Consider the following 10,747-nt stretch of genomic DNA (forward strand, 5'->3'; position numbering starts at 1 on the left):
TATTCTTCATTCCGAAGGGTGTGAATTATATTTGTACCGGTTTTACAGATGAGGGACTCAAAGCTTAAAGTTTCCGCAGTCCGTCCGTGGTAAGGCTGGGAGTGACTCCCTGCACCATCCGGCTCCAGAATCCACGTTGATCCTATTCTATTCTGATCCCCCAAATCCCTCTGCAGTTTGGTGAAGAAGCTCAGAAATTCCCTAACTGCCAGCTCTCAGCTCGCTCACTTGATCTCTTGGAAAAATTAAAAAAAAAAAAAAAAAAAAAAGGAGATTATGTGTTGGTTTTTCGAGGGCAAACACAGGTAGGCCATGGAGCGAGTTGAAAGTGACTGTCGCTGAATGATTATATATTCGGGTTCCGGTGATAAGCTTTTAGAAAGCTAATTGTTGTGAGTTTCTCGATAAATACGGCACCAGGTTCAATTAAAAGCCTAATCAGTGTATTCTGATAACGGACACGAGGATGAAGACAACAGATGGCTTTGGGATTTTCATGAGCCACGAGAGACCACAAACACATTTCATTCTGATTCTGATCACGGTTAGAAGCAACTGGAAAGAGAGGTACCTATTGCCGTTCCAGGAGCCATGCTAATGCTGGGAAGATTTTACACTTTCAGACTGAGGCCAATTCTCATCAAGAAAAAATTAGGAAAAGAAAATAAGAAGATGAGTCTCTTCTGGAAAGGCTCTGGATGTGTGTCAGTCAGGGCTCCCTCAGGAAAGCAGAACCACCATGAATTATGGGGCAAGGGATACACTGTAGGAACTGGACTTTTCACCATCGTGGGAGGAGTTGGGGACACGCAGGTCTGGGAGGGGTGGTGGAAGACCAGGGGAGTCACCAGCCATATGAGAAGTCAGGTACATACAGCCAGCAAGGTGGGGCTGTAGAGGAAAGGCAGGTGGAGGGGTCTTTGGGAGGCTGTTGTCTTGGCTTCCAAGGGTCTAAGAGATGGAGGACTGCTGTTGGTCAGCAGGGCCAGCCGTGGGGATGACAAGCTGGTTGGGAAATCGGCGAAAGTCAGGAGGAGCTGGAACCTCCATGTCTTCTCTATCTGATTGCCTCCTCATCCAAACATGGCGGCCCTCAGTGAATCAACACTGCACTTCCTGTCTGCCTCTTGGATCTCCCACCTTTAACCGGAAACAGACAAGGAATGGGATTCTGGGTTCCTGACTGAGCTATGGTTTCAAGAGACCCTCCCAGCATGGGCTAGAAGGAACAGAAATTGTCTCAAGCTCATCTGATGAAAGATAGTTTAACCAAAAAAATGGGGAGAAGTGTTATCAATTTGACAGCTGGTGCCCAGATCTATCTTGGGGAAGAAAGAGTTTTTGCTTAGAATCTTAACTTGACAAACAGCTGGGGTAGTGTGTCTGAGAGCCCAGGTGTCTTTTGGCACAATGGCTTTTTGGAAGCAGGTGAAACTGCTCTGCGTGAGACTGGGAGGGAGGGTGCACCTGGGTGGCTCAGTCAATTGAGCATCTGACTCTTGGTTTTGGCCCACGTCCTTGATCTCGGGCTCCATGCTCAGCATGGAGTCAGCCTGAGATTCTCTCTCTCCCTCTGTCCCTCCCTGAAACATATCTTTAAAAAAAAAAAAAAAAAAGAGGGCACTTGGGTGGCTCAGTGGGTTAAAGCCTCTGCCTTTAGCTCAGGTCATGATCCCCGGGTCCTGGGATCGAGCCCCGAATCGGGCTCTATGCTCAGCAGGGAGCCTGCTTCCTCCTTTCTCTCTGCCTGCTTTTCTGCCTACTTGTGATCTCTGTCTGTCAAATAAATAAATAAACTCTTAAAAAAAAAAAAAAAGGACAGGAAGGGGAAGTTGTCTTCCTGGGAACTGAGAGGTCTGAGCTAGGTGGATGAACCTGGGCCCTGGAAGTAGAGAAGGGCCAGGAAAAAGCAACCGCTTGGTACAAGATGCCTAAAAGGAGCCCATTAGCTGAGAATGTCAAGCTGGGTTTTTAAATAGCTGTGAAGGGCTCAGTGCAAGCCCTTTCTGGATGTTTAGTTCGGCAACTCCTCGGATGACCTGTGGAAGTAGCATAGGGCTTTGTCCTGTTCTGTCATTATGGAAACTGGTGAAGCATCCAGGTCACCTACCCACGTGGATGGGGTTCCAGGATGCAGGGAACCAAGCCTGGGGGCAGAGAAAAGCAGAGCAGGGAAACCCTGAAATTCACTAACAGCACAGCGGAAAATTTGGGGTTTCCCCAGGCTGCGGCCACACAAGTGTGAGGCCTTTCTCCAAGGGTCCGGACAGCAGACACCCAGGGGGTAAGAAGATACAACATCCTATAGAAAGGCCCAGTTCAGCTGAGCTGCTTGGGGACTGGAATGGGAACGTCATAGCCAAGATCGTTCTCTGCTTTCCGAGACGACAGTTCTCTTGTTTGCTACTCTCAGGCAGCTGTGCTATCCTCCTTCCTTCCCAAAGACAGGCTTTCTGTGCTCATCCACTGACTTTGGTTTGCAAATCCATCACCGAACTGGCCCAGTCTCCCTGTATCCCAAGGAGAGAGACTCTGAGTCAGTCTGGACCAGTCAGCTCTGGCCTGCAAAGGGGTGTAAGGAGAGACAGAGACCTTAAGAATTGAGCATAGTATCCTGGCACTCACTGTCCCTCCTCCCCATCACCCATCTGAAGCTTCCGTATCCTCCCCAGGAGTCATGCATTTTTTGTCCTCCCCCAGATGCCATTAAGACAGAGCTCTCATCTACACTGTTCATTCCCACGTTCCCAGGACCTGACCCATGATAATAATATCGTAGATGCCGGCTGCATGAAGGAAGGAATAAATCAACACTTGAACATCCCCAGGTGTGGAAATTCAAGATCTCCCAAGTCTCCCACTTTTTATAGCTCCAAGTGTTTGGGGTGCTCTCTCTCGGGCTGAGATGGTAACCTGATTCGCCAGCGGCATCTGTGTTTGGTCCCGGTTGCACAAAGAAGAAACAGTCTCCCTCTTCTACCGGGCAGTCCTTCAGTTGTCTCGAGACACATCTCAAGTGCCCCGAGCCTGCTCTCCAGTCTGAACTTCCTTGTCACGGAGGAGACCTTCAGTCTACCTCCCAATCTCCCTCCCTTCTCCCGTGCCCCCTATTCAAGATACATAACTGTACGACTAGTCACCAAGAGTGCAGGCCCAACATCTGCTCTTACAAACATGTCTGTTCTTTTCCAAACTCGACTACTTCTGGAAGCAAAGGAAAGTAACATTTCCTGAGCGCTTACATTGTGGCAGGCACTGGTCTGAGCACTTCATGTATAAATGACTTCCTTTATTCCCCATAACCACCCTGTGCAATGTTGGAGCCATCGCCGTTTGACAGGTGAGACAGCTGGGGCTCTGAGAGGTTAAATATTTGACCAAGACTGCACAGCCTGGAAATGACAGAGCTAGAGTTCCAACGTACGTATAATCTAACCTAGAACAAGTATAGGTCTCTCTCTTGATCAGAAGGCCATGCTGTCCGAGATGAGGACACCCAGAAGTGACAATACGGCTTCCTTCCCACTGGCAGAACCCCAACTAGGAGTGTCTTGGATTGACTTCATATAATTCAAAACCCCTGAGGATTTTAGGGGATGGAGGAAAGAAAGACCCAGAGTGGGTCAAAATTCCAGAAGGAAAAAAAAAAATCCGCGTATCTGATCATTCAGCGAATAGCAGCCAATTAAATAAAGTGAAAGATGTAAATCAGGATATTTACATTTCCTGGGGGATGGGGGCCAGCAAAGCTCATGGACGGGAAACACCAAGGCACACCCTCTAAGCCGTTTGTACCTTCCGTCCTTCCTTTTCTCTGTGAGCATCCTGCCTAGGAAATATCAAGGGAGGGCTGGCTCTCATGGGAAGAGACAATGTGGAAATGAAGCCAGCCCAGTCCAGTGTTATCTGATTCCACACGGAGCGCTTAGGAAAAGCTGAACCCTCTGCTGAGATCATCGAGTGATACCACCGAGCCCTTCTCAAGTTCTGCTGCCATTCAAATCAGCACTGCTCCAGAAACACGCAGGGAGAGTGAGAAAACCCTTAACTGTCAGGCCGCCGTGTGTGCATTACCAAGGTGCTCCCTCCCCCTCTCCCTCTTTGTCTCATAAGATGCCACTTCTTTGGGAGATTTCAAAAAATAATGAGAATTTAGCATAAGATCAAGCAATGTACATTCTCCACGTAGGGGGTGCCTTTCCCTCTGCTCAGCTCAGCCATGGCCCTATCTGTCACCATCATGGCCACACTGAGACTCCAGCTCGATGCTGAGCCCCAGTGCGATTTGCTATCGGTCTCTCCTAATGTGGCCTGCTGGATAATGTCCCTCAGAAATATGCACGGCCTAATCCCTGGAAGCTAGGAATATGGGGGACTTTGCGGGTGGAATTACATTAAGGATCTTGAGATGGGGAGATTTATCTGGGTTATTCTGGCGGGTTCTAAATGTACTCACAAGCAGCCCCATAAGAGGGAGATAGAGTGAGATTTGGGTGGAGAAGAGGGAGGAGATGGGATGATGTCAGCAGAGAGAGATTTAAAGATTCCCTTCTGCTGGCTTTGACAGGAGCAGAAGGGCCCACCAGCCAAGGACTGTGAGAAATGCAGTTCTAGAAACTGGAAAACACGAGGAAAAAGATTCTCCCCTGCAACCTCCAGGAGAAGCGTGGTCCCGCGGACGCTTGATTTCAGCCCAGTGATGCCAATTTCAGACCTCTGGTCTCCAGAAGTGTACGAGCATATATGTGTTATTTTAAGACACCAACTCTGTGGGACTTTGTTACAGCAGCCATGGGAAACTCATACACTTCTCAAAGTGTCTACACGGCAAGTTGTATGTCATGCTGTCATTCCGCTGGAATGCTATGAACTGGATCCACCATCTGTCTAAGCCTCACAGGGCCAGGCCCCTCTCACTACCTGGACTTGCCAGCCCCAGGGGAGCCCTTGCAATGGGTCAGGCACTGGGAGAAGCGGGAAGATGAGCTCTTGTTCATCGATGATATAAGTATTCACTGTGCACCTGCTCTGAGCTTGGGCATGTGCTGGGAGTGAAAACAGATCAGCCTCCGTTCTCAGCAAGGCCAGTGTCTGGGAGGAGAAGGATAGTGAGCACATACTCACGCCAATGCATGGAGATCTAAGTAGAGGGAAAGTCTTCCAAGAAAAGGATGGTGGTTGGGGGATAACACTGGACACAGACCGGGAAGTCCTGGGAAGGCTTCCCTTCCCTGGATCTGAGCTCTGGAGGGAGAGGGAAAGTCAACCAGGCAAAGAGGATGGTGGGAGAAGGAGTCCAGGCAGAAGGAACAGCATGGAAAATGGCCTCAGTGGCAGGAAAGGGCATGGAGTGTGTGTGGGGTGCAGATCAGGGGTAGGGGCTGGGGCGGAGGAACGATGAAGGGAGAACAGAAAGCAGAAGAGACAGGAATGGACCTGGCGGTATCAGGTAGGCTTAATCACAGTAACACATTCTGGAAAGTGTTTAAAACTGGGAGCGTGGTCTGATTTGCATTTCCAAAGGCTCCCTGTGGCTGTGGTACCCTGGCCCGGAGGGCAGCTGGGTAGAAGGCTGGGAGGTTCTTGAGATCAGGGACAGAGGTGGGAATGTGCACTTGGGTGTTGGCCATGACGATGGAGGAAAGTGGACAGTTTTTAAAACTACTTTGGGGGGGCGCCTGGGTGGCTCAGTGGGTTAAGCCGCTGCCTTCGGCTCAGGTCATGATCTCAGGGTCCTGGGATCGAGCCCCTCATCGGGCTCTCTGCTCAGCAGGGAGCCTTCTTCCTCCTCTCTCTCTGCCTGCCTCTCTGCCTGCTTATGATCTCTCTGTCAAATAAATAAATAAAATCTTTAAAAAAAAAACTACTTTAGGGGGTAAAATGGACTCAGTTTGGGAATGGTTTGAATACGCAAGGCGGCAAATTGGAAGGAGTCAAGAATGATATCTGACTTCAGCATTTGGCATTTCCGTGGTAGATGGTGGTGCCGGACCACTTGCAGAGCTGTGCTTGGTGGGGGCAGGCCTGGGGGATGGCACGGGGATCCTGAGTTTGGACTTGGACCTACTGGGTTCGATGTATCTGAGACATTGATGCAAAGATATCAAAGATCATAAACTTGCTTCCGTTTCTTAGCATTTTTCCTTTAAAAAGGGACAGGTAGGGGTGCCTGGGTGGCTCGGTCACCGAGGGAGAGTGTCCGAATGAGAGTTTCTTTAGGGCAGTGCTAGATTGATGGACATGTACAACAGTGTGGATGCTTTCCAATAGAACAGCCATTAGGCTTAGTCGATGAACGAGCCCTTGAAATAGTAGCACTAATGAATGACTATACTTTTCATTTTATTTCCATGAATTTAAATTGAAATAGCCACACGGAGCTCGGGCTTACCCAGTCATACAGAGCTGCTCCAGGGTATCCCCAGGGGAGAAACTACTGGTTGTAGAGGTAAGTACATGCTCATTTTTACTAGGTAATTCCAGATTGTTTTACAAAGTGCTAGAGCCAATATCCCTTTATCTTAATCAGCCTTCTCCAACTTCCTAGGTCTTTGCTAGCCAGAGAAGGCATCCAGATGGAAGTTTCTGAGAATAAACAGGGCTGTGGTAGTCAGGATTCTCCCATGGAACAGAAGCAATAAGAGATTTGATTGACTGATTGAGCGATTGATTATTTCATTATAAGGAAGGGGCTCACTTGATCATCAAGGCCGAGAAGTCCCAAGATCTATCGTCAGCCACCTGGAGAAGCAGGAGAGCCGATGGTATACCTCTAGGCCAAAAGCTGGCAGGCTCAAGCCCCGAGAAGAGTTGATTTTTCAGTTCAAGTCCACAGGGAGGAAAAGATCAATATCGCAGCTGAAAGCAGGCAAATTTCCCGCTTTCTCAGCCTTTTTGTTCTTTTCAGGCCTTTAGTGGGTTGCACGAGGCCACCTGCTCCGGGAAAGGCAATCTGCTTTACTCCGTCCACTGGTCCAAATGTCTCGTCTCACCCAGAACCCCCCGCATGGACTCCCCAGAATAACGTAAAACCAAATGTCTGGTGACCCCACAGCCCCAGTCAAGCTGACACATGAACTTCACCATCACAAGAGCCTACTGTTGTGATCTCCCTCCCAGCTCACCAGCACACAGGACGCTCAGATCCTCGGAGGTAAGAGAACTAAGTCCTGGATGGTAAGACCGTCTGAGTTCCCAGAGAGAAGAGTTTCCTTTCCTGAAGTGTGTTCTGACTGCAAAAGGCAACTTGGAACAGCAGAAACTTGTTGAGCAGGGGACATAATCTTTCTCCGTTTGATCAGCCCAGTTTCCCACGCCCATCCCTACCTCCTGGCATGTTTATAAATTCAGGAGGATCTTTCCACTCAGAGGTCCAACCTGCAATGTCCTCCATCCTTTCTCCTTCTCCCTCCATTTCCCTACCCCTCCCTCTTTCCTCCCCCCCACAACTCCTCAAATCCATGCACATTTTGTCCAAAAAAAAAAAAAAAAAAAAAGCTTTTCAGATCTTCTGCATTGAGAGCATCTCTTTCCACCTGATACCTACAGTGGCTCTGTCAACAGTGACCTGTTCTTAGAGGATGCTATTTAAAACCCGGAGTGTAACGGGTGTGAAGCAGAATTCCCGAACGTGGCTAAGATGTGTCAAGTTACATAAACGCACAGGCTTCGTTTTGCCCTTGGCTTGAAGCTTTTCCTAAGGGACTTAAGAATCACCAGCTCGTTGAAGACAAAAAAAAAAAAAATGCAGGTGTATAAAACATTTTTAAAAATAACACGGGTGATAATAAAGTCAAGGCCCCAGGGTGGAGCTGGTCTTACTGGTGGAGAGCCGCTCCCCAGCTTCCCGGGGAGAGGAGCATGTTCTGGGTGTTCTCTGGGGATGACTCAGCACCCTGATCTCCTGTGATCCTTCAAAGCACAGCCCTTAACAGTGAAAGAGAGGATTTGCTTATTTCCTTAGGAGGAAAAGTCACCTACTTTCAGACGTGTCCTCTCTTTTCATCTCCGGCTGTCTTGCTGCCAGAAAAGCGTCGATGCCCCATTGTACAGAGGGAGAAACTGAAGGTGAAACACAGCTAAAAACCTGCTCCAGGGCCACACGGTTGGTTACAAGTCGAAACTGGGGTTCAGGGGCGCCTGGGTGGCTCAGTGGGTTAAAGCCTCTGCCTTCGGCTCGGGTCATGATCCCAGGGTCCTGGGATCGAGCCCCACCTCAGGCTCTCTACTAAGCAGGAAGTCTGCTTCCTCCTCTTTCTCTCTCTGCCTGCCTCTCTGCCTTGTGATCTCTCTTTGTCAAATAAATAAATAAAGTCTTAAAAGGAAAAAAAAGAAAGAAACTTGGGTTCAAAGTCAGTTGAGAGACCCCCATAGCATGGTGGTTGGGATGGACACTGGACCCAGAATACTTGGGAGAAACCGGTATCTGCTACTTAATGGATGCTGGGCAACCCCAGGCAAGTTACTCGACCTCTCTGTGCATTAGTTTCCACCTCCTCTAAAAGATGAGAAGTAGCGGGGTGGGACATGGCTGCTGCCTACCTCTATAGTTGTAGTGAGGATTAAATGAGTCAACTCACATGAAATATTTAGAATGCTGCTCAGCCTAGCAAGTACTCGGAACGCTGCTGTTCACAACCCATGTGCCTTCTACCCTCCCCACCGGACTCCCTGCTATCTGGATCCTAGGGCTTGACCTCTCCACCATGCTGGTACTACTTAATGAAACCAAGTAACTGGGGTTCAGGCCGTGGCTCTGGAAACAGCAGAAAGTGAGTGCTATGCTCCTGAAATCCATCCTGCACAAGCCCGCCGCCTCCCCTCCTCACTGCGCCTCCCCTCCCCACTGTGGGGCTGACACTCCCTGATTAAAACCCGCCACTGCCCATGGCAAGCCGAGAGACAGAGCACGCTATCCCTTTTATGAAAATCCGGCAAGCGGGTGTAAAATGAAGATAACCACCCCCTGCCCCTGCTCAGAGGCGTAAGATTCTTAATTATCTGAAGCCCAGAGAAATGGCAGGGCCGGTATTGTTCCGAGACGGCAGGAGAGCCCAGGCAGGCGAGCCCGGGCTGCTGAGTTAGGAAAAGCTAATGGTGTGATTCAGTGCCTGGAATTAAAGGTGAGAAAATGAGTCTGAGCTTGGCGACAGCCCAGGTGGGACAGGCGAGAGGGAGTGGCAGGGACCCAGGGCAGCGGCAGAGGGATGGGAGGTGGGTGGTACGGAGGCTCACGGAGAGAACAAAGCAGACTCCAGGCTTTACCTCCTGGACATTTGGTACCTAGTACAGGGGTGTGTTTGTGATACGGAGGGGTTTACTGACTCATTCAAATGAAGCTCATAAAACCACCAAACTTCACGTGGGAGAGCTCCAGCTGCCATGTAGCAACCTGTAAACCAGAGGAGAAGCTGAGGAAGGTGGAGAAGATAATGCCGTGCCCCCCAAGGTCAACTCATAGCCCTTCCCCAAGCCTGACCTTGTGGCTCTTAGTCAAGGTGAATAGGGGGTTGCCCTAGGGAGCCTGGGTGGCACAGTGGGTTAAGCCTCTGCCTTCTGCTCAGGTCATGATCTCAGGGTCCTGGGATCGAGCCCTGCATCAGGCTCTCTGCTCAGCAGAGAGCCTGCTTCCCCCTCTCTCTCTGCCTGCCTCTTTGCCTACTTGTGATCTCTCTCTCTCTGTCAAAAAATAAATAAAAATCTTTTTAAAAAAATAGGGGGTTGCCCTGATTTGTCCTTTCATTAATAGGTACTTTTCATAGATGGCCTGATCATGTGGGCTCAGGGCTGGCCTGCAGGAAGGGCTCACTGAATGTTGACTGTGGTGCCCCCTGAGAACCTTGTAGAGCACTGCCAAGAATTCCTGGGAGGTTAACTTGCAAACCTGGCCGTCTAAGTTAGAGCTCATCATTTTGGGTTCCAAATAAATTGCTTCTTTCCAGAGAAAGAGTTTGGAAAAATCCTGATGGAGTCCAGTTCACTGAGCCTCCCTCAGTAAAATCCTTTCCATTTCTACCACACTTAATTCAAGATGGCGGAGCAAGACAAAACCCAACCTGGGATTGTGTAATTGTGGGATTGTGGACGTCCAACGAGGAGTTTGTCCTCACATTCTAGAAGTGCTGGGCAAAGAAGAGAGGGAATAAAGAGTAAACAGCAGTTCTTCTATGCTCTGTCATGTGCCCAAGGTCATCCACTGAGGACACAAGAGAGCCAGGACAACCCCTGACTCTACTTCTCCTGAATCCATGCTGGTTCCCCGGGAATTAGGTAAATCTCACTCTTCTACTTCCTCACCATCCTGGCAAGAAGAGAGGTTGAACCAGCAAGACAAGAACGTGGAAGTCCATGAAAGAAAAATGTTAAACATTGGGGGTGTTGGGGCAGCAGCCATTGGGCCCATTCTTAAAACAATCAATACAGCAGGAGACAGTAAAAGTGAGAAGACACTGGCAACCGTGGAATGTGGTCTGACTCACATAGTCTCCATAGAAGCTGATGGGTATTAACTTGATTACTTTGGAGCAGGTGTGACAAAACCAATCTCATCCTGGTTATTACAGCTTGGGACAGTTTCAGTCAATGGCTGTCACTTTCCTGTCACCCAGAGCTTCCCTGCCTGAGCCTGCAAATGCTTAGTATGGTCTGAAATTCTGTTTCCCTCTTACACTGTGCCAGGGGCCCTCATGTGTGTGTGTGTATGTGTGTGTGTGTGTGTGTGTGTGTGTGTGTGTGTGTGTGTGTGTGT

At 49.3% G+C, this 10,747-nt stretch overlaps 1 protein-coding gene across 1 annotated transcript in view; it reads right to left on the minus strand.

Annotated features, from left to right (window-relative positions):
- LOC111156183 (uncharacterized protein C16orf45 homolog) overlaps positions 1-10,747 on the minus strand; it is a 105,935-nt gene that overhangs the window by 26,303 nt on the left and 68,885 nt on the right. The window lies entirely within an intron of this gene.

The sequence above is a fragment of the Enhydra lutris genome, unplaced genomic scaffold (genome assembly GCF_002288905.1).
Source record: "Enhydra lutris kenyoni isolate GAN:26980312 unplaced genomic scaffold, ASM228890v2 scaffoldscaffold45, whole genome shotgun sequence".
Taxonomy (NCBI): Eukaryota; Metazoa; Chordata; class Mammalia; order Carnivora; family Mustelidae; genus Enhydra; species Enhydra lutris.